The sequence below is a fragment of the Sarcophilus harrisii genome, chromosome 1 (assembly GCF_902635505.1).
Source record: "Sarcophilus harrisii chromosome 1, mSarHar1.11, whole genome shotgun sequence".
NCBI classification, from domain to species: domain Eukaryota; kingdom Metazoa; phylum Chordata; class Mammalia; order Dasyuromorphia; family Dasyuridae; genus Sarcophilus; species Sarcophilus harrisii.
This window is the reverse complement of record NC_045426.1, coordinates 570,005,633-570,030,053: the sequence shown is the minus strand read 5'-3', so window position 1 is coordinate 570,030,053 and position 24,421 is coordinate 570,005,633.

Here is a 24,421-nt window from a genome sequence, read left to right as displayed (position 1 = left end):
TCAATTTCCAGTTCTTTGCCACCAGAAAACAGTTGCTATAAATATTTGGGCATAGTTCCAAACTGCCCTAAAAATGGTTGAACCCCTTTACAACTCCACAAACAGTGTATTAGTGTCTAAATTTCCCCATAGATCCTCCAACAGTTATCATTTTCTTTTTTTTTGTTCTATTAGCCAATATAATAATTATGAGGTAACACCACAGCATTGTTTTAAATTGTTTTTCTCAATCAATAGGGATTTAATTTTTAATATAACTAATAGCTTTGATTACTTCACTTGAAAACTGAATGTCATATTTTTGATCATTTGTCAATTGAAAAATGACTTATATTCATTAAATTTGACTCATTTCTCTATATATTCAAGAGATGAGGCCTTTAGTAGAGAAACTTTCTTCAAAAATGTTTTCACCATTATGTTTACTTACTGTCCTAATAATAAGAGAGCTCTTATGAATTACAGGTAACATCAAGTATATAGGAATGCAAGCAGTTTAATAAGTCCCTTATGATTTCCTCTTTCCTATTTATCTTTTTATGCTTCTGTTGAATTTTCTATATGAAAGTCAAATTTTTATCCAACTAGCCTTTTCATCAAGGTTGCTTAAAAGTTTTCTCTTTCATTGAATACCTGTTTTCCCTCCAGAAATATTAGACTCAATTTTCCTGGGTAGGTGATTCTTAGTTGTAATCCTAGCTCCTTTGCCTTCCAGAATATAATATTCTAAGCTCTCTGATCTTTTAATGTAGAAGTTGCTAAATCTTTTGTTATCCTGACTGTGGCTCCATGATACTTGAATTGTTTTGTTTGTTTGTTTGTTTTTTCAAAATGTTCGCAATACTTTCTCCTTGACCTGGGAATTCTAGAATTTGTTTATAATATTTCTGGGAGTTTTCATTTTGAAATCTCTTTTAGTGGATAATTGGTGTATTTTTTAAATTTCTATTTTGGTACTAGAATATCAGGCTAGTTTTACTTGATATTTTCTAGTTCATTGGGGTCTGATTTGTGCTAATGAGGTCTGCACTGGTCTGTCCTCCACTCTCACCCCATTTGGACAGATCTTTGCTGACATAAATTTAAGTTGTCTTAGGATGAAAAATTGTTTCACACTGTCCTTTTGTGAGCTCTGTCACCCAGGATTTGTTTTAGGGCATTAATGTAAACATCTTTGGAAGGATTTGGGGGAGAATTCAGGTGCACTACTGCCTTCTCTCAGCTACCTTGGTCCTACTCCCCCAACTTTATTTTCTACATATTCTAAAGCATTCTCTAAATAATTTATCTAGTGTTTTTCTGAGTGACAGTTATGGATATATGTGATACCACTACAGGAGTATAAACTCCATGAAACCATTGGTTCTATAAATTGTGTATTTTCCCCCATTGCTTAACACAATGTTATGTTTATGTGTAGTCAGTTAATAAATATTTATTGACTTAGGATTTTAATTTTTTACGTTACTATTTTTAATTTTTAATTTTTTTTACTTTGATGGTCACAATTTACATTCTTGTCCTGGAAATATGATGATTATTTCAATTAGATAGGTATTTGACTAGGTTCACAAATTACCAATTCCACCCTCTCCAAAAACAAAATAAAACAAAAACAAATCCCAGATGGGATCAATTTAGGGTCTTAGACTAGAAATAACAAATGCATGTAAAATAAGCTTTCTTAAACTATGTTATAAACTTGATTTAAAAAAAATATTTTGATAATTGTTTCCTTTCTAATTCCTTGTATTTTATTATATGCATTTTAAAACTTTATTCTGAGAAGGAATCCATAGCCTTCCCCACACTGCTAAAAGGTTCTAAAATCCCTAAAAGAATCCTTGACATTGAGAGATTTTCCAGGTTGTTCCTCTGGGTACAATTCACTCAAATCAGATAGAAACCAGGTGGACCTGGTAGAAGAAATAAAGTGAGGAAATGAGGGAAGGGAATAGAAAACAGAATGGGACAGAAAAGAAACAAAATGAATAGAAAATACAAAAGTAGGAAAAATTATAGAGCAGGGCAGACGAAAATCCATTGTCTCACCAGAGAAAAATCAGGTGCTTTAGACTGAAACTGAATTGAGTAGTTCCCAAGAGATTATATAACTCAGGTTTCATTTTGTTTTTTGTTTTCCATTTCTGTGGCCTAACTACTTTGACCCTGTGGCCCACTGACATGAGAATTAAGCAGCTTATACTTTATAGGGGCTAACGATTTTTTTCATATATAAAAAAATTCCTCATACTTATGCAAATAGAATAAAAGCTCAGATAATAGCTTGCACCTTCTTTTCTGGGTATTTAGAGGCACCAGGTTGCAAAACAAAGCAATAGCTGCTTTTACTGGCAGCAAAGCATCTCTGGAACACAGGGTTCTTTCTGAAGCACTTAGTATTTGATGTGCATGGTGGAGAGGTCAGAGAGGACCAAAAAAAAAAAAAATACAAAACAAGAAAAGGTTAGTGAAATTCCATTTGCAAAAGGAAAGAAACAAAAAATACAAGTCATGGGCATGAAAATAGTCTTGATATATATATAAAAGGAATAACTGAAGGTGAGACAGAAATTGTTGAGTATGACTCAAAGGATTATAGCAGATGCAAGCTGTGCTTAGCACATGATATACAGTCCTATATTTCACTAAATAGCATCTTCAATAGACCTCTGATCTACATTGTCACCCACTTATCATTTCATTGAATATGTTCCAATGCTTTATCTAGAGTGGAACTTTAGATAACAAATTCAATTTACCTACAAGGTCATTAAGGTCCAGTCTGTCATTTTACTCACCCCCCTGTCAAAAACTTGCCTATTCCTCATTCCTGACCCAATTCAAGAATTCTGAATTAACTTTAGCCATAGTGTTTTATTTTATCTTTTTGGATTCTTCTTATTCTTTGACTTCTAGGCTTAAATCTCATATCCAATCTGTTTCCAAAGCCTGTCAATTATCCCTTCATTACTTCTTTTATATATACCTTCTCTGCCCTGACACTATTATCATCATGGTACAACCATTCACCACCTTACACCTAGTGTACTGCAGTGATCTTCTGCTTCGTTTCCCTACCAAAAGTCTCTCCCTACATTAGTACACCTTTCACTTAGCTGTCAAAGTGATCTTCCTCAAGTACAGATCTGATCCTACAACCCCACTACTCAAACTCCAGTAGCTCTCTATCATCTTCAGGATCAAATATAAAATTCTCATTTTGGCTTTTAAAGTGAGTCTCAACCTGCCTTCCAACACCACAGTACCTGTTTCAGCTGCTTTATGGTCACTGAAACAAATTGTTATTATCTGTGCATTGTGCTGGGGTGTGGGAATCTTTTCATACTTGGAGTAAATATCCCATTAACTCACCAATAGGTTTGAGATCCCTGAGTTCCCCTCATCTTGGCTTAGTCCATCTGCTAATATGGTTTACTGGGATATGGCTGTTGCACATTTTACAAAGGTGAGAATTGAGTGAAAGGTAGACACCAAAAGTGGTTAAGCAGCTCTGAAAAGAGCTTACCCAAACCCTCAAACCAGAGATTCTAGTCCTCTCTGAATAGCTCTGCCAGGTGTTTAACAAATATTTAGAGACTAAATGACTCATCCAACAAGTTCCTTACCTCCAACAATAGCATGTCCCCATCAAGATAAGATTCAAATCCTTTTGTAAAAAATTGGATTGAGATGAATTTATTTCAATTAAGATAATTAAGCCCTGAACAAAAATCCAGCACTGGGATATACCATATATAGGGTGTGTGTGGGAGAGAGGAGAGAAAAAATAATACCATTAAAATAAGGGCCTTGCCCTTCTGGAGATTATAGCCTACTAAGAATTTCATATCTTCAAAGAGATCTGTCTCATCAATTTAATATTTCCTTCAGCAATGCAGATTGAAATCCATCTATGCTTGCCAATTCTGTGAAGATTTTATCCATGTCCTCCCATAAATTTGCCATAGGGATTTAATCAACATACTTACAATCCAGCTCAATTTTTCTTGACATATTTAAGACTTTAGTGGAATGCACAGGCTATCCATCAATTATCCCAACCCATGACTTTTTTTTCTTCATCTCTCTCTTAATTCCTATTTGTAATGTGTTGCAGCTTGCTTTTAACCACAATGACCCTTCCCAATACATATGGAGCAATACTAAATTTCAATTCCTTAGGAACTATAATGTTATATAATAGCATCTACTTCACAAAGTTGTTATGAGGATAAAATAAAATAGTAGGTGTAAATCATTTTGTGAATTTTAAGATGCTAGTTATTCTTATTCTATGACTTGTAGACATGTAACAACATTAATAATGGAATTGGTATCAAGAAGATGAGTTTTTTCCAAAGAGAAGTTTGTCATTAAAAGAATTTCCCTCTAAAACAATCCATTCTGTTTTCCCCATTTCATTCTATTCAACTCATTGTCCATTTACAGTATTTATCCAAAATATATATGTTGAGATAGATCTATGATTGCATATCACAGTCCACATAAATAGAATTCTTCATCCACCTTTTTTCTCTATGAAGAAGTTTAAGCCAAACTCATCTGAGTAATTATAAATTGTGTGAGGGAGACTACAATATTCTGGGACTTAAAAATACCATTACATGTCAATTGTCAACAGGAACACCAAAAAGAAATTCCTTTTGACTTATATTGGACTTACTCAGTGACAAAAATTCATTCCAATTACAACACTATGGGAGGGATGATAAATGAAGATCCTTTTATTTTATATCTTTTATGGATATTATGCTTTTTTTCTATGTAATTTTTTGAAGTCAGATACACCAGACAATGTATTTAGTATACTCCTGCCATAAATCATGTTTGAGGACCAGCTTTACCCAGTAAGGTCAAGGGACATGCACTTGAGGTAAGAAGGGGTTGAAGCCTACTGCCACAAAATAATAGAAGGAAAACAACAATATTTGACATTTACATAGTTCCAACTATGTGCTAGACTGAGAGCTTTATAAATATTTTCTCATTTTTTACACATGAGAAAACTGAGGCAGCAGTTAAGTGCCTTGCCTAAGGGCATTTCCTCACTCCAAGATTAGTTGTCTGTAGTCCATTTCCTGTTGTTTTAGGGGAATGTGAGTTCCCTGAAAGAAGGGGTTATTTATTTTTTTATTTGTACCCCCAGTAACTTATACTTAAGAAGTGTTACCATTGAACTGCCAAAATATCTACAAATACATGCGTATTTGTATGTTTTTATTTATACACAAAACATAAATAAATACAAAGAGAATATTCTTACCTTGTCAGTGACTTAGAAACCCTTCTAAAGCTGGTGGCTAATTTTCTTCTTTGGAAAAAAGTCAAGTGAATTTGAATTCATTAAGTTCTTACAATGTACCAGGTACTATGCTTAGTGCTAGAGATACAAAAAAATTCTCTACTCTCAAGGAGCTCACAATATAATTGGGAAGAAAACATGTAAACAACTATGTACAAGCAAGATACATACAGGATAAACTGGGGAGGGCTACTCTTGGAAGATGACACTGAGTTCTGGAAAAGAACTTTTCTTGAAAAAGTGAGACTAGTGAAAACAGAGCTATCAAGAGGGAAGATCAGATGGAGATTAAAAGTAACATTTCTAGAGTACTTTTAACTGTTTAAAGTACTTTCACCTCATATCTCATTTCAGTTTCTCATATCAATCCTTCAGGTGGATCTTGGATAGAGCAGTCCCCAGAGAGATGGCAGAGTAAGGTTAAAAAACTCTGAGAAGAGAATTTGAGTTATTTCAGAGAGCAAGTAAATATGTTTCCATGAATCTCTTTACTGCTCTAGATCAGGAACTTTAAAGGGACTTTGGGAACTCCAAAGCCAGCTACCCAGGTTTCACTAAGAAAGTAGAATTATTGTTGTTGTTAAGCTATTTGCTTTAGGAGACAGGATACTTTAATCATGCCCTCCTACCCCATCCACGAACTACAGGGCCACAAAAAAAAAGCTTTGAATGGACAGAATGAAGTCTGGCTTCCCCAGCCATGATTTGCTTCCTCAGGACCTTTGCTCTGAGAACGTGATCATTATATGATTTGCCATCTCTAAAACATTATATATATATATATATATATATACACATACATAGACATACACACACATATACCCTTTCTCTTTGGTGACCCACTTCTCTCTTCTTTATCTTTAGACCAATCTTCCCCCAGGCCCTGAGTGGGATAGAGGAGGTTGAAGAATATAACTTCAATTTGTATCTGGGATAGTTGTTCCTTTCCCCAAGAAGCACACCTCCAAATACTGGCAATGAGAGCCGTGTTCTATGGTAGCTGTGAGTTCACCCATGGAAGAAGAATTAGATTTATTTTGCTCAGTTCTGAAGGGTAGAACTAATAAAAATAAGTGAAAGTCACAATGTTACCTCATCCCCAATAATATTTTTTCTTTTATTTGGATACATCCTCCATGTCCCAGGTGATCAACTTTATTGAGCATATGAGAAACTCATTTTATGCCTTTAGTTGTTACTCAGATTACTGAACAGTGATTTATTTTTCTCGTTACATCTACTGTAGAATCTTAAATAATCTTAACACATGTGTGGAGTAAACCATTTTTGAGGACAATTCCCCGTCTGTATTTTGCTCTACTGAATAAATATTTTAAAAAATCAACAAACAAAAAACATATGTTCTATACTATAGAATCAACCATTTAACTAAAAAAAAGAAATTAATGCAAATACTCCTTACACATAGAGACTCAGCATAAGAAAATTGAAGAAGTGATTTTTAAAACTATCTAAAATATTATTTTACACATAAAGTAGATTTTTAATGAACCCAATCATTCAGCTGGTATCATTTTATTATAAACTGGCATTGAGTCATATCTGAAATAAAAACATCTATGAAATAAAAGGACATTCTTCAAATTATGGGCAGAGACATGGAAACTCATCCTGGGGATAAAATAACACTAATTTGCTTGTTCCATATGCTGATTGTAACCTCTAACTGTAATGTAACCAGGGTCTCATTTGGCTTTAATATTGTATGATGTATAATATTGTGAGCTTTTGTTACTGTCATATATTGGGCATAAGTATGGGATAGATGCCCTTTAAGGTTCATTCCAACTAGAAGATTCTATGATTAACAGTGATTGTATTTCTGCAACACTATAATTTAGCTCAATTTTTAATGTTATCACAGTGATTTGTAGAATTTCATTAAGAAAAATAACTGTATCAGAGGAATTCAACTTGACCTTTGCTAAAAAGGGAATAGCAAAGATCAATAATTACCTAATTAACTTTGTTCGGGAAATGAAAAGTCCAGTGCAAGGATCCATCGTGAAATTTATCTTATTTGGTAGCGTGGTATATAGAGAGTTCAGAATGGAGTCAGGAATACCTGGGTTCAAATTGTGGCTCAAGTACTTCCTAGTTTTGTATGACCCTGGGCAAGCTGCTTAATTTCTTTTAACTTCTATTTTTTTCATTTATAAACTGAAGATAATAGCAGCATTAACCTCATGAAATTATTGAATGAATCAAATGAATCAACATCATTATCATTATTGCCATAACAGTAGTTAACATTTATGTTGGTTTTAAAGTTTGCAAAGAGTTCTGATGTGTTATTTCATTTAATTTTCAAAATAATTCTTGAGGTAGGCTCTTTTATCGTATCCAGTGTGCAATGAGGAAGCAAAAATTGAGACAGGTTAAATGAATTGCCCAGAATAGCAAGTTTTTGTACAGAATTTGAACTTATATCTTCCTGATTCTAATACTCCATCCAGTTACTGGGCTGCCTCATAATGCATTTAAAATGCTTGGCAAACCTTAAAGCATTACATTAAATTATAATAATCATTATTAGTAATATTGTTGGCCACACTGAGAAATTGGGTTTTGTTCATTTGTTTTTGTTGGTATTAGTGTTTAGCACATTTAGGGAAGAGGAAGAAATTATTAAGTAAAAACAAAAGATCTGGAGAACTTCCATGGGAAAACCAAAAGTACCATTCACTACAAAAATTGAAAAGGTCACTTAGGAAATAAGGATGTAAGTAAATGATTGAATGGAATAAAAAAGTTTACAATTATACAGAAATAAGAATTACCTCTGTTGACCCAGAAAACTCTACCCACAAATGAGGTTTTGTTTTGAATAACTCACCCTCAGTACACCCCACCTCCCTTCCAGAATAGAATGGGAAGCCACATTGATAAACTGATTTTGATATGAAATGGACACTGAAAGTGCCTTTCCAGCCTAGGTCACTGACCAAGGCTTACATATGAAATTTGATAGTCACTTTATAACTATCTCTTTGTAACTCAGATTTTTCCTTTAAGATTCATAAACCAGAGATTCTGTTAGCATATTTGTGTTTTTGGTTTTTGTGGGGTTGATTTTAGATAGGGCCTATATTTTCAATGACATAAGGAACATCAGATTAGAAAACTTCCTCTACTAACATGGGCCATTACCTATTCTGAAATGTATAATCTTAAGAGAGTTGCCTAGATACTGAAAGGTTAAGAGCTTTGTCTAGGTTGACTTAGTCATCCAGCATCGTATGTGTTATAGTTGGTACTTCCTGACTCCTAAGCACTTCTCTCTCAGGGGATTAACTGGGAACTGCTCCATTGCTAGATGGATCTGCTGCCAAAATTCTGAGTTTGATCTGGTTTGCTATTTTCTTCCAGACCTCTCAGAGACCTCTCTTTTATCAATCCCTTCTGCTTCTTGTGTGAAATCATCTCATTTTATCCTATGACTTTCACTTTTTCCAATTTGATTAAGGTCTTTTCTTGTACCTAGTTGTTATTAATGTTTGTCCTTAATTTCCAAAGAGGGGTGATGTCTTGATTTGTACATGATTTGGATTTAAGTGAGTGAGAATTGTACAGTCATCAGCTTCACTCTCTCTTCTAGAGTCATCATTCTAGTGTTCCCACGAAATTTGACTTTTGATCTAGTCATCTTTAAGGCCTTTGGAATGAATTGTTCTTATCTTCCCCTCCTGCCATTGGGATGTCTTCACATGTATTGAGGAGACACTCCCCTAACTCACTGACATATTGAGACCTCCACCTAGCTTTAGCCCATCTGCTGAGGGCCACTGTACATGCTATAACTTCTTGGAGCTAGAAGTGAGAGTTGGGTAGAGGTAAACACCAAAAGTAGATTAATAGCTCTTGTACCTCGTGTAATAAACTAGAAGGGACTTTTATTGATCAACTAATCCAGCCTTTTTAATTTAAATGTGGGAAATCCAAGCCCCAGAGTGGGAAAATATCTTAGTTAAAGTCTCACAACCAATAATCTGCAAATGAGTTTAAAACTACCAAATGCAACAAAACCTATTTTCCTTAGTGAGTTTTTCTACTGCCTTTTTCATTTGGTTAATTTTGATTTTTAAAGCATTCTTCTCCTCATTACTTTTTTTTTGTATTTCCTTTTGCATCACTTTCAATTCTTTTCCTAATTTTCCTTCTATCTTACTTGATTTTCAAAATTCCTTTTGAGTTCTTGCATAGTCTGAGACCAATTATTATTTTTTAGAGGCTTTAGATGTAGGAGCTTTGACTTTGTTATCTTATCCTGAATGTATGTTCCTTGTCACTATAGTAACTTTATATGGTCAGAATTTTTTTCTGTTGTCTATTCATGTTCCCAGTCTATTACTTGACTTTTACCTCTTTGCTAAAGTAGGGCTCTGTTTCCAGAGTGGAGGGTGCACTGTCCCAGGCTTCAGGGATTTTATGCAGCTGTTTTCAGAGATATTTCTAAGGACCCAATCACACGCATTCTTTTCTACCTTGGAATTATTAGAAGCATCACCACTCCACTGTAGTTTTAAGATCTATGTGCTAAAACAGCAGTCTTTTCTCAGTTCTAATGGAGAGCTTTTGTGAGCTGAGGCATCAGGAACCTGCCATCACAATCAGTGCCCATGTCCACTCTTAGTTTCCTGGTTTCCCAAGGCCCTCTCCCCACTCTTGACAAGTATTTCCTCCCAACCTTCCAAGTTGTCTTTGGTGTTTCTGGACTGAGAAGTCTAGACACCTCCAGTGGTACTGCTGATTCAGAGATCCTGTGTTGCTGGCCACAGAGCCTGGGGTGGACCAGGCTGGGGCTACACTGGCTCAGATTACACTGGGTTTGCAGGCTGGATTCCCACCCTGTTACCATAGACCTTTTCTGCTGACCTTTTAAATTTTCTTCTGCTGGAAAATGTTCTACTCTGTATTTTTTTGGTGTTTGAATGCTCTAAAATTTGTTTAGAATAATTATTTAAGGAAATTTGGAATAGTTTGGGAGAAAAGTTGGGCAAATTCCTGCCTTTACACTGTCATTTTGGCTCCACTTCTAATTGATTTTTCTTATGCAGCATGAGACATATGTATAGAATTGTACCTGTTTATCCTGTATTAGATTGCTTTCTGTCTTGGGCATTGGGATGAGGCAAGAGAGGGAGAAAAATTTGGGATGCAAAATTTTGCAAAGGTGAGTGTGAAAAATTAAATAATATTTAAAAAAACTAAAACACAAATACAATCCCTCTAATTAAGAAACTTACATTCTAATGGGAAATAGCCAAAATCCAGAAGAGATTCAAAAATAGGGTAGGGTATCATTGTGCAAGCATGTTGTCAAAGTTCACAATATTGAAGTCCAGAAAATCTAGAGCACAGCCAGATGGGAAATGAATATTGGCTGATCTGAGTCCCTCCCAAAAGTAAGACCCTAAGAAAAACTCAGGAATGTGAGTGGGGAGCCCACAGAACAGAGGAATATTTCAGAGTAAGAGGCAGCTGAGAAGGTTAGCAAAATCCAGAGAGTCAGAAGCAATCCATTTCCCATTTTGATAATTCTAATATTAGGGAATACTTCCTGACTTCAAAACTAAACTTTACTTCTTTGCTACTTCTACTCATTGCTTCTTGTTTGATCTCTAAAAGTAAACATATCATTTCAGATCCCTTTCCCACAATACAGTCTTTTATATACTTGAAATGGCTTTTATATCCCTACATCTCTCACCAGTTTTATCTTAACTATTAAATATTCCTAGTTAATTCAACTAATTTTTCTAAAACTGCACCATGCTGGTTTTCTAGTATGCTTTGATCTACTTTCAGACTCTATCCATTCTATCTCTGGAAGTAGATAGCATTTTTCATCTGATAAACCTTTTTTACAAAATAGAAATGAGAATAGAGTTGCTCAGCAAGATTCTGCAGACTTTGTTAGATATTAATATTAGTCTTTTAATCAAAATTCTTTGGGTATAGTCATCCACCAATTTCACATTCCTCTATTTACTATTATTTAACTCAAATCTGCTCATCTTGTCTTCAGGTTATTGTGAGAGAATTCACCATGTGTTCTGCTGAATTCCAGTTAGTATATAAACTATGTCTTCAGCATTCCCATGATCCACTCATTAGTAATTTTTTTCCAAACAAGGAAATGAAATTGGCCTATCATGACTTGTTCTTGCTATATAAAACCTCTAAGGGATCACAAAGTTAAAAAAGAATCTGATCTAGAAAGCCACTGAGAATGAACTTGGAACATACTAATCTACAAGAGCATAATTTGCCATCTTTCTACCTTTGAAATTCAGGACAATATTGACAGAATTTCTTAGATCTAGAATTGGATGGCATTTAAAAGTCATTGAATTTAATGCCATAATTTTGCTGATTATCTAACTGTTGCCAACTGAAACTTAAGTGGTTTGTCCAAGATCATATAGGAACTAAGCATCAGAGATTATATTTGAACCCAGATTAGTGCTTTCTCCAATGTATAAGCACCATGTTTCCATAATCATAACTTCAAATGATTTTAGTGCCTTATTTGTAAATTCTACAGATCAAATTTTATCTCTTTTAAGATAATTGTTAGGTACTCTCTTACCTTATTCTTATTACTTTTATTTATCCTAACTTTCAATTTCCTCATAAAAACTCCATTATTATTCTCTTCCCTTTTATACCAAGTAAAAATCTCAAAAATCTTAATTCCCCTCAAAGGTATCACATCCAGCATTTGTGGCATTCTATAGTATCCTATCCTTAAAAAAGTAATATACTACTTAGCCATTTTTTCCATTGGAAGGTTTCTTGAATTATTTTTTTTTGCATTGGTTTTCCATCATAATTGCCAAAATGTAACATTTAAAATATGCAAGTGAGAAAATGATCAAATTTTTTATTTTCATACTGCTATCATTTTCACACAGAATGGTGACTTATGGATTTTGCCATCCTTGAAAGTTGGCCTTTAGAGAACTGCACTGGGCAAAGGCCTGGGCTCAAGTTGCTTCATATCTCCCTCACAAAATGCTATTCTTAGAATAATGAGGCGAGTTTAGATCAGTCACTAAAGTCTACTGTGATCTGCAGATAGATTATACTGGTAATTATCAGTGGGAATCCAGAAAAACCACAGAGAAATAAAGAAGTTAGGATTCTAATTCTCAAGACTGAATCTACTTCATGCAGTGATTGGGAATCAGGAGTGGTATTATGTTCAATTTTTACTATAACATTCCTTTGGGTAAGAACTGTGTCTTTTTTCCCTCTTTGAAACATTTCTCCCAATATTCTATACCCTTATTCCATAATTATACCATAGTTAAATTTTTTGAGCATATGCTTGATAAATTCTTGATAGAATTATAAGTATAATCAATCTACTTTTCTGCCACATTCCCCTTATGCATGATAAAATAATCTTTTGGCTTCTAGTTACAGTATGCTAAGATACATTGTCTGACAATTTACAACAATAGTCTCACTCATCCTTAAAAACACAAGTATACATTTGGGAAGCATATGGGACTAACTGATCACTTTAGGTCTATTTTTGCTCAAAAACCCAATATGGTAACACTATTCATCAAAACTAGAAATGTATTTATTCAGAATACTCCTTTGTAGGGAGTATACATCACAGTATATGCCCAAAGCATCACATTGAGTCATACATGCAAATGTGATGTGGACAAAACTAAAGTCTACAGACCTAGAACTAGAAGGGCCCTCAAGGACCACTGAGTCCAACTCCCTCCTTTTATGTAAGAAAGAAGTGAAGTCTAGGGAGAATATATGGTAGCCAAGTTTACACAAAGAATATGCATCAGAGGCAGAATTTGCATTCAGGTCCTCTGACACCATGTCCAATTTCTTTTCCACAATTCTCTTTCTTTTTCTTCATGAAAGGAAGAAGTTGAATGTAATCAGGCAGCTAGAAAAGGGGTTTATAGAATTAAAAAATGAATATGTGACCTGAATGTTGAAGATTGTATCATTAAAAAAATGACAAAAGAAACAGATAATTTTCCTTTCATAGCAAAGGATAGAGTTAATCTCAAATGAACAAGGGAAAGAGACAATTGCCAAGGATATAATAGAAGATTATTAATTACATGTGCTTATACACAAAATTTAGAGACGTCTAGGTTTCACATTAGGTAGATTATCAGGCCTGAAGTCAGGGAGACCAGTATTCCTAAATTCAAAGTTGGCCTCAGGCAGTTACTAGCTGTGTGACACTGAGCAATTCACTTAATCAGCTTTGCCTGAGTTTCCTCATCTTTAAAATAAGCTGAGATTAGCAAATCAGTCCAACATTTTTGCCAAGAAAATTCCAAATGGTATCATGAAAAGTTAGACATGACTGAAATGACTGAACAATAACAAGACACAAAATTTAAAAATTTAGGACACATTTTTTAAAGAAGTAGTCAAACACAGAAAAAAAAGCTGTCTTAAATTATAAGATAATGGCTTGGTATGCAAGATATCCCTACTATTAAGCACATGTGTATGAATGTGTTTATATATATGTATAGGTAAGACTGAAAACTATTCCCCAAAAGAAAATAAATGATCAAAGAATATGAACAAACAATTTTCAAAGGAAAAATGTAATTTATTAATAAGTATAAAATAATGCTCTATGTCATTAATAATAAGAAAAACATACATCAATATATTGGTAAAGATGACAAAAGATGGGAATAGTAAATGTTAGAGCAGTTGTGGGAAAATAAGAATATTTATACATTGTTGGTGGAATTGTGAACTAATTCAACCATTTAAAATAAATGTAGAATTATGAAAATAAAATTGAACAGCTTTTGATTTAGAGATTCAGCTATTTAAGCTCATTTACCCTAATGAGATAGTGATAAAACATTAATCACATACAGTAAAATATTTATTACAGTATTATTAATGGTAGCAAAGAAATGGTAGATGCCCATCAACTGGGAACATCAATTAAACAAATTGTGGTACATGAATACAGTGGAATATTACTGTGCTGTAAGATATGATAAATGCAGAAAAGCATGAAAAGACTTAAATGAACTGATGGAGAGTGAAGTAAGCAGAGGCAACAAAATAAGACATACATGATGACAGCAATGTAAATAGAAAACAAGCATAATAAAACAATCAAAAGTTAATACTGAAAAATTAAAAAAAAATAAACATGACCCTAAAGAAGAGTTAGGAGAGACATTTTCCCTCACCTCCTTAATTCATTCAGATCTGGGATAGCCATAACTGTGGACTAGTGCATATATTTTCAGAGTATTTATGTTTTAATCATTTTTTCTGATTATTTTTCTCTTCCTATCTTGATATTTTCCTTTTTAAAATATTCTTTGTTTTATACTAGGACTTATTTTGTGCCAGACATCATGCTAAGTAATTTACAAATATTATATCATTTTATTTTTATACCTCTGGGAGGGAGATGATATTAATATTTGTAGTTACAATAATTATTTACATATTTACATTATTACATTAGTTACAATATTATTTACATTTTACAATTGAGGAAATTTAGTCAGGAAGATGCAAAGAACTACAAAAACACCTTTTTGAACTATTCTTGGTAGCGAGGCTTTGTTGAAATTCCTGCCAAGACACTTTGAGTCTCCCAGTTCTCAAAAAGAACTACTTTCTACAAAATAAAAATACACTATCAAGATTATGTAAAGAGAACAAATACTTAAGGCCTTTCAAGCTCCTTTCACCAGAGAAAGCATGATTTCCAATAATATTTATGGATATCTTCTTGCTTCATACATTTCTTTTCCAAACTTCGACATATATACATAAGCAAATTATCTGGTTGAATAAAAATAGGTTCAACTCAACATTTATTACGCACTTATTATATATGACAGGAAATTTTAAAATTAAAAAAATAATAGTCCTTTCCGTGTGTGTGTGTGTGTGTGTGTGTGTGTGTGTGTGTGTAAGGACATCTATCCAATAAGTATCATACAAAGCCAAATGTATGAAAAATAAATGTGAAGACTAAGCAAAGTCATAGAGTCATAGCATGTTAAAATTATAAGGGACTTTAGAAATCATCTATTAAAAGATTCTTATTTCACAGAAAAGGAAACTGAGATGCATAATGTTAGAAGATACAATAGGAGGGAGAGATCACTTTGGCTGTTAAGGATAGCTTTGTGGAACAAGGTATGTGACAGAGGCATCATAAACTTGAAACTGGAAAGGTTCATAAGGGACATTTCATCCAATGGCTTCATTGTAAAGGTGAAAAAAATAAGACCTAGGGAGTAGATTGTTTTAAGTCACATGAGTTTGTTTGTTTGTTTGTTTGTTTTCTTGCATTTTATGCCAAGTAGAATGATCTTCTGATTGGACAATACAGAACCAGAGGGGTTTGTCTTGAAGTTTGCTTTGCCATTAAACTTTGATGACTCTGGAGGACAGAGTGCAACTGATGACTTTGTGCTAATCTTCCTCGCTTAAATATAATTCATGACTAAGTCAAGGCATCACCCTTGTGATGTCATTGGATATTTTTGAGAACAACAACATGGAAAATAGCTAGTAAGATATCACCTAAAATTCCTCAATGAGTTTAACTTCCAGAACTAAATGAATTATATGTAATCCATGACTCAGAGCTCCAGATTGAGTTTACAGACTAAATTCAACTTTCTATGACTTCTACTTCCACTTCAGCCAAATCATTTCTCTTGACTCACTTTGCTCCTACCGAGGGTTCCCTTTAAGAATGTCAAAATGCAGACATTATTTCTAGCATCTCTTTAATTTTAAGCCTAAATCTGGTGTCTAGACACTTTTTATTCTGAGTAAAAATCATTCTTAGGTTCTGTGCAAACATTCAAAGTACTTGTTTATTGGATTCAGGAAAAACTATTTGACCCACAGAAAATAGTTGCATTTTCCTTTTCTAGAGCTCTATCTTCCGTTCTAGTGAACCACACAGGCTTTCATTTGAGTAGGGATTCTTAAACTTTTTCTACTAGTGACACCTCTTTATTCAATTTTTTCATGACCCTGGGGATATAGGTATATAAAATAAGCATACACAGAAAACATTTACTGATAATAAATCATAATTTTGTAAACTGCCCATTCAGTTACAAGACCCCATATGGGGTCAAGACCCATAGTTTAAGAAGCTGGGCATTAGAATACTATCTTAAAGGTTTAGGTAATCCCATCAATGACACCTATATTGTCTTGAAGAGAATACTTTCACATAATCAGGTATTTCTAAAGAATGCATTATAGGCAAAAGGAGAAATTTTGCCTATTAGATTAGGAACTAGCTAATATTTCAATTTTGCTGAAACCTATGGGGCATAAACTAAAGTTAAGATTGTTTAGAATATCTAATTTCAAATGAATCTTCATTTCATATTGAATTTTAAAAATTAATTTCTAATTAATTCCCTGTCACAATATCCCACAGTTATTGTTCCTGATTTGATCTTCTTAAACACACTACTTTTATTTCCCTTCCCCCACACAGATGGCTTCATCTCCTACCTCACAAAGAAGAATAATATCTTTCATTTTGAGTTCCTTTATCTTTCTTCCAAATGTATCTAAAAATTCTATATCTTTTATTTTGGAGATAAGGTAGCATTCTTTTTTAAATTGGAGGCAAAAGGGACTGGAAACAGGAAGACAATTTGAAAATCTATTCTTATTATTGGCAATTGGTTAGATGTGTGTAGGGAGAGAGATAGAGAAAAAAAGGAAAAAATCAAATATTTTTCTAGGGTTTCAAATCTTGGTGACTGGGATGACAGAAATAATGGAGTCAGGAAGAACAAATTTATGGAGGAAGAGGATAAAGACATTTAAATAATTAAATTATCATATTTGAGCTCTTGAGGAGAGGAAAAGACACCCAATAGGCCCAATGTGTATAATTATGCTATATTATGTTTTTTGAAATACGAATATATTTGTTGTTATTACTTAGTTTCTATTATTCCTATTTTAATAATGGGTTGAGTTTTGCCTAAGATTTATCACATCATGCAGTAAGTTCCCATTTCATCAGAATACATTTTGTTGTTGTTTAGTTATTTCAGTCATATTTGAATCTTCATGGCAAAGATACAGAAATGATTGTCATTTCCTCTCCAGCTCATTTTACAGATGAGGAAACTGAGGCAGAGTTAAGCCCACTTGTCAAGGGTCACACAAGGGGTATCTAAGGCTGAATCTGAACTCAGGAAGATTACATTGCATTCAGCTTCTCCTTCTTATGAATAGAACACATGAAAAAAAAGAAATTTATATGCCTTCAGAAGTCCTCAGAAGCATATCTCTTTGCCATGGGTATTAGTTTTAACTGACCACAATCATATTTGATTGTTAAGTATTTCTCCAGACAGAAGCCAAAGGGTGTCAAGTTGGGCAATTCCAATAGTAGCCCTGCCTAAAATTCCAACCAGATCCAGAGAATATTATGAAACAAATAAGGAATGAGATCATTTCGGATACAAGTGAAATCTACCTTTTTAATGTCATGAAAATTGAGACCAAGGCTTTGCATTTAATTCCTAATGATACTGACAGCTAGGATAAGAGGATGGAGAATCAATCTGAAACATCCGCTGTCCTCGGGAGACACACCATTCCATTTGGGACTGTCCCTTCTCATCTGGATGGTTTCTCAAGATGACTCATGCAAGGATCACTCAAATGGAGATGACAAGTTCATGGATCACTGAAGTCCAATCTTCCTTTTGAAAGGAGGTATGTAATCATGTAGTCATATGGTGATAATTGAAACTCTTTCAAGGCATTCTGTCAAGGGAGTCTTAAAAACAGAAACAATTCTAGGAAAATGTTGAGATTGTATATATGTGACAGGGGATTTTCAGAGTTTACTTATACAAGACTGATATAACAGCTTCATGCCTTTTTGTACATAGTTAATAAAAACTGAATTTACTTGAATTTTGAAGTAGAGCTATTTTAGATATCATTTGAATTCTTTGTGGTTCTTTAAATAAATGGTATTATATAGCTAATCCCTAACTGAATTTGGGATCTATCTGGATAGAAGAACTATTAGCCAGTGTAATCTCCTAGATCTTTTAAAGGAAAATCTGGATTTACTTTAAACAATTCTCTTTGTTCTTGGCAGCTATAAACATTCTTTTGGCCATAAATATTTATTAAGTTGAATATATCAATTGGTCCACTATATTTTCAATTAAAAAAAACTGAGAAATTTAATAGGATTTTTCTATCTTACCACAGCAAATTCCATTACATCCAATTCTTCCTTTATAAATCATTACATTGCCTAATTTATACGATATAATGCATTATATTGTGTTATATACAATACAATATATTATATTGTATCATAGAATACATGTATGTATATGTATATACATACATATACAATATGTATGTATTGTATATACACAATACGTACAATTGTATATAATTTATACAATTATAAATCATAAATTATAATTTAAATTAAATTAAATTGAATTTAATAAATTCAATTAAGCATGAATTTATTAAATACTAGTTTTGTACCAGAAACTATATTAGCCATTCTAGATACATATACAGAAATTAAACAGTTTCGGTCCTCATGGAGTTTCCATTCTAGTATGAGGATAAGTAAATATAATATAATGACAAATACAATACAAAGCAATTTTTGGGGGGGGAACATCAAAATGTATAAATATGAAATCAAATTTTTATCATTATATAATTTTTTTCTCTTCTAGAGTTCAGATAGAAATAATTCTGGGAATGCACCTAGCTTGCATTTTTGTTTTATTTTCAATTTTCTGTAACACTGTAACATTGTAAAATTGGAGAAGCAACTGATTGTATTAGTATGTATTATTATTGTATTGTATTGTATGATTGTATTAGTATGTATTAGTAGTATTAGTAATAATGGTTTGTTACTAGCATTATTATTTTTATCAGCATTATCATTTATTACTTTTAATCTTTCTATTCAGTGGTTCTCAGAAATAATCCTAGGACAAGTCATTAACACAATTTTATTCTTTTACATATATATTGGTTTTCATTTTTTAAAAAGAATCAATTAGATAAAACAGTTGATGTTTGGATTTGAATGAAGGCCCTAATCAGTTTTTTGCTTTCCTTGTATCTTTGGTTATATTGGTTTTGTTTGTGCAAACCTTTTTTAAATTTTATGTAATTAAAATGATCTATTTTACATTTTGTAAATGCATCCCATGTTTTCTTTGGTTCTAAAACCTTTACTTATTCATAAATCTGACAAACTATTCCATGTTCCTGTAATTTGCTTGTAACATCACTCTTTATATGTAAATCATTTCCCATTTTTACTTTATTTTGGTATATTGTATGAAATGTCAGTCTATCCCTAGTTTCTGTCATACTGTTTTCTAGTTTTCCCAATGATTTTTGCCAAAAGAGTTTTTGTTCCAAATCTAAAAATTTGAATTTTTGGGTTTATCACATATACTAGATGATTATAGTCATTTACTATGATATACTTTGTTCTAATCTATTAGATTAGAATTGATCCACAACTCTATTTCTTAGCCAGTACCACACAGTTTGGAATTTGCTATAACTAGACCATCTATTTTCACATTTTTTCATTCATTTCCTTGATGTCCTTAGGCTTTAATTCTTCCAGATAAATTTTGTTATTTTTTTCCTAGCACTATAAAATATTTTTGATAGTTTGATTGGTGTGGAACTAAATGAATAGATTAATTTAGGGAGAAAAGTAATTTTTATTATATTGGCTTGGCCAACCTATGAACACTTAATATTTTTCCAGTGGTTTAAATTTGTCTTTATTAGTGTGAAAAGTGCTTTACAATTGTGTTCATAAAGTTCCTGGGCTTGTCTTATTAGGTAGATTTCCAAGTATTTTATGTTGTCTATATTTTAAATGGAATTTCTCTTTCTATCTCTTGATGTTGGGACTTTACTGATAATATATAAAAATGCTAATGATTTATGTGGATTTATTTTGTATCCTTCAATGTTGCCAAAATGAAGTAGTTTTTTAATCGATTGTCTAAGATTTCCTAAGGTTAACATCATATTATCAACATAGAGTAATAGTTTTCTTTCCTTATTGTCTATCCAAATTCCCTTTTCTTTTCTAGAGCTAACATTTCTAGTATAATATTAAATAATAAAGGTGATAATGATATCATTGCTTCATCCCTGACGTTATTGGGAAGGTTTCTAGTTTATCCCTATCCCAGATAATGTTTCCTGATAGTTTTAGATAAATAGTACTTATTATTATTTTAAGGTAAATTCCATTTATTCCTATTCTCTCTGGTATTTTTAATATAAATGGATTATATATTTTATCAAAGGCTTTTTCTGCATGTATTGAGATAATCATATGATTTCTGTTGGTTTTGTTATTGATATGGTCAATGATGTTGATAGCATTCCTAATATTGAATCAGTCCTGAATTCCTGATATAAATTCCATCTGTTCATAGTGTATTATCCTTGTCATAGGAAATTGGTCTATAGTTTTCTTTTACTGTTTTGGCTCTTTATGATTTAGATATCAGCACTATCTATATGTCATAAAAGGAATTTGGTAGGACTTCTTTGCCTAGTTTTTTTCAAATAATTTATATAATATTGGAATTAATTGTTCTTGAATTGTTTGATAGAATTTACTTATGAATCCATGTGTCCCAGAGAATTTCTTAGGAAGCTTATTGATATCTTGTTCAACTTAGTTTTTCTAAGAATGAATTATTTAAATATTATTCCTTCTTTTAATCGTTTTAATTTATATTTTAAAATATTCATCCTTTTTATTTAGAATGTCAACATTATTGGTATATAATGGGGCAAAACAGCTCTTAAGAATTGTCTTGATTTTCTTTTAATGGTTGGTGAATTCATTTTCATTTTTGATACTAATTTGTTTTTCTGTCTTTTAAACAAATCAAATTAACCATTGGTTTATGACTTTTATTGTTTTTTTTTTTTTCATAAAATCAGCTTCTAATTTTATTGATTAATTCAATGCTTTTCTTACTTTCAGTTTTATGAATTACTCAGTTGATTTTCAGGATTTCCAATTTGGTGTTTAATAGGTGATTTAAAATTTTTTTCTAGCTTTTTTTTAGTTGTATGCCCAATTCATTAATCTGTTTCTTCCCTGTTTTATTGGTGTAAGCAATTAGCAATATATATTTTCCCTAAGTACCAAGGGAACTTTGCCTAGATTCCATAAATTTTGGTATCTTGTCTTGTCATTTTCTTTAATGAAATTATTGATTGTTTTTACGACCCACTTATTTTTTTTTAAGATTAGATTAATTTGTTACTAATTAATGTAATCTTTCTTTCCACTATCCATTATTGAATGAACTTGGCTATGATGGTTTTGGGAATTTTCATTTTGGGGTCTCTTTCAAGCAATGATCAGTAGATTCTTTCCATTTCTATGATGCCCTCTGGTTCTAATATATTGAGGCAGGGTTTTTTTTTTTAAATAATTGAAAATGTTGTCCACAATTTTCTTATTATGTCTTTCAGATAGTTCAATAATTCTCACAATATCTACTTCTCCTGGATCTATTTTCTATGCCATTTATTTTTCCTATGGGAAATTTTATATTTTTTTAAATTTTGTTTTATTATATTTTGATGTCTCAGTTATTAGCTTCCACTTGCTCAATTCTAAGTTTTGAAGAATTATTTTTTCCTTAGTGAACTTTTCCATTTGACTAATTCTATTTTTTAGGGAATTTTTTTCTTCAGTAAATTTTTTTATATCTTTGCTCATGCTATTATTTTTTCATGATTCTCTTGCATTACACCCATTTCTTTCCCCAATTTTTCTTCTAGTTCCCTAATTTACTTTTTAAAATCTCCTCTAGGAATTCTTTTTTGGGCTTGAGACCAAATTGCTTTTTTCTCTAAGGTGTCACAGGTAGCCATTTTGACACTATTGCCTTCTTCTATGTTTATACTTTGAACCTTCCTGTTCATAGTAACTTCCTATAATCAGGTTCTTTTTTTTTTTTTTTTTTTTCTTATTTTTCTGCTTTCTTTGTGCTTGGTGATTTGAAAGTTAAGCCTTATGTCTCCACATTCCAAGCTTTTTGTGCTATAGCTCAGAGTCTTCTGACTTTCACTGGACCTCAGAACTTAATTGCTGATTTTATCTGAAGGAAAATCTTCCTTTATGGCTTCTACTAGGGAATAGAACTTCTCTGTTGATCCTACTGGTTAGTATGGTGACATAGTCTTTCTGGTGGCTGGCCCCACAGCAGGGATTTTGTTGCTGCTCTGTCTCAGGATAGAAAGGGTGTAGGGGCACTGCTGTTTAATTGCTATGAAAACAGGGTCCCCCTGCTGTCAAGCTTGATGGACAAGGACTTGCTGATGGCCAGCCTTTGGGCAAGGTTTCAATACTGGTTAGCCATGGGGTCAAGGCTGAGCTGGTGGCTTATACAGAAGGTGAGGTTTCTGAGCTGGACTTGCTGTGTTGCTCAGACTGCTTATTTGCCTAAAGAGCTGCTGGCTTGCAGTAGAGTAGAGTATGGCTGGTGAAAAGTGCCAGGCTTGGAGTTCTGCTGCAAACTTCCTGCTAGTAAGCCTGATTGCTACTGCTCTTGAACCTTATTCCCCTCCCACCCCAGTAAGACAGATACTTTTCCTGCTGTGCTGATAAACTATTTCCCTTTTCCTAGATCAATTCTGGTTGTCTCCTGTTTTCTAGAGCCCCCAAGTTGGGGTGACAAAACATACCATGCCCCCATGTCAGAGTGATTAAAATGTCTTAGTGGAGAAGTGATGATGGGACTCCCAAGGATGATGGAAATATGGGGTCCATTTATTCCCAGTTCTTTCTCCTTTTTATACTCTCATACCCTTATGTATGCAAACAACACTGGGCATGTGCCCAATATATACTGCACATGCACATAAACAAGTTGCTATTGTATGTAGTTTTCCATCTGGTATCACTCTGCTTCAATTACAACACAGGTTGTCACTGCCCCCTGACTTCTCAGGAAAGCTGAGAGCCCTTAGGGGAGATGGGGAGCCAAACCAGACCCTGTCAGAAAGTTTCCTTTGGGCTGAAGGATCTTATTCCTTACCCAGAGTTCCCCCACTATCTGTGGCCCTCTACATCTCACCCTTTCTTTTGTTTTAATTGAAGCAGGTGTATATCAGTGGTTAAATCCATCACCATGGGAGGAATCACACAGGCAAGTTGTAATATCATATAAGCAAGTAGTAACATAACAAACAATATGAATAAACAAAATACTATAAAATTTTCCATGAGTCCCAGAAGGAAGGTATAGAAAATAACTATCAATTCACAACCACACATACACCTCCTTCAGCAGTCAAGATATAGTCCAAAGCCAATCCATTGTCCATCACTTCATGTGTTAGGAAATCCATTGATCCATGCAGGTTTTGAAGTTCTGCATCAGTGTCATTGACAATTACTTTTGATGTTCATGAGTTAATTGCCATACACATTGGGTTAACTGCCAGGCTCTTTCAGTAGTGGGCACAGTCAGCAATGGAACCACCCGATGTTTCTTGGGTCTCCTTCATTTGTAGGGTCTTCTTTTTTTCTGTCTCTCTTTGATGGACAAGGCAGATACGACTCATTGGCACCCATCAGGTTCTTTCTCCATCTGTAAAGATACAAGCAAACCCTCTCCCCCAAGCAGTTAACCTATCTGGTCCCTTCCATTCACCACTCTCTAAATCTTTTCATATCACCTGGCAATTATCTAAAGATATTTGAGCTGCTCTCACTGGACACTGCCCTTCCGGTGGGTTATGAAACCTGTCTGCCGGAGCCAGTGCATCTCTATTAAAAATAAAAATAATAATAAAGTTAAGTTTAGAAGTTCTCTAGGGTTACTTGTGGCTCCCCCTTTCTTTTATTTTTGGAAGAGCATCTTGATGTCTGTTTCTCCTCTACTATTGCCTGTCCTTGAGGATTAAAAAGTATACCAGTGGTTTGTGAAATCTAATATTGTGGCAAATATCGGGGAATTTCAAAGACTTAGAGAAGAT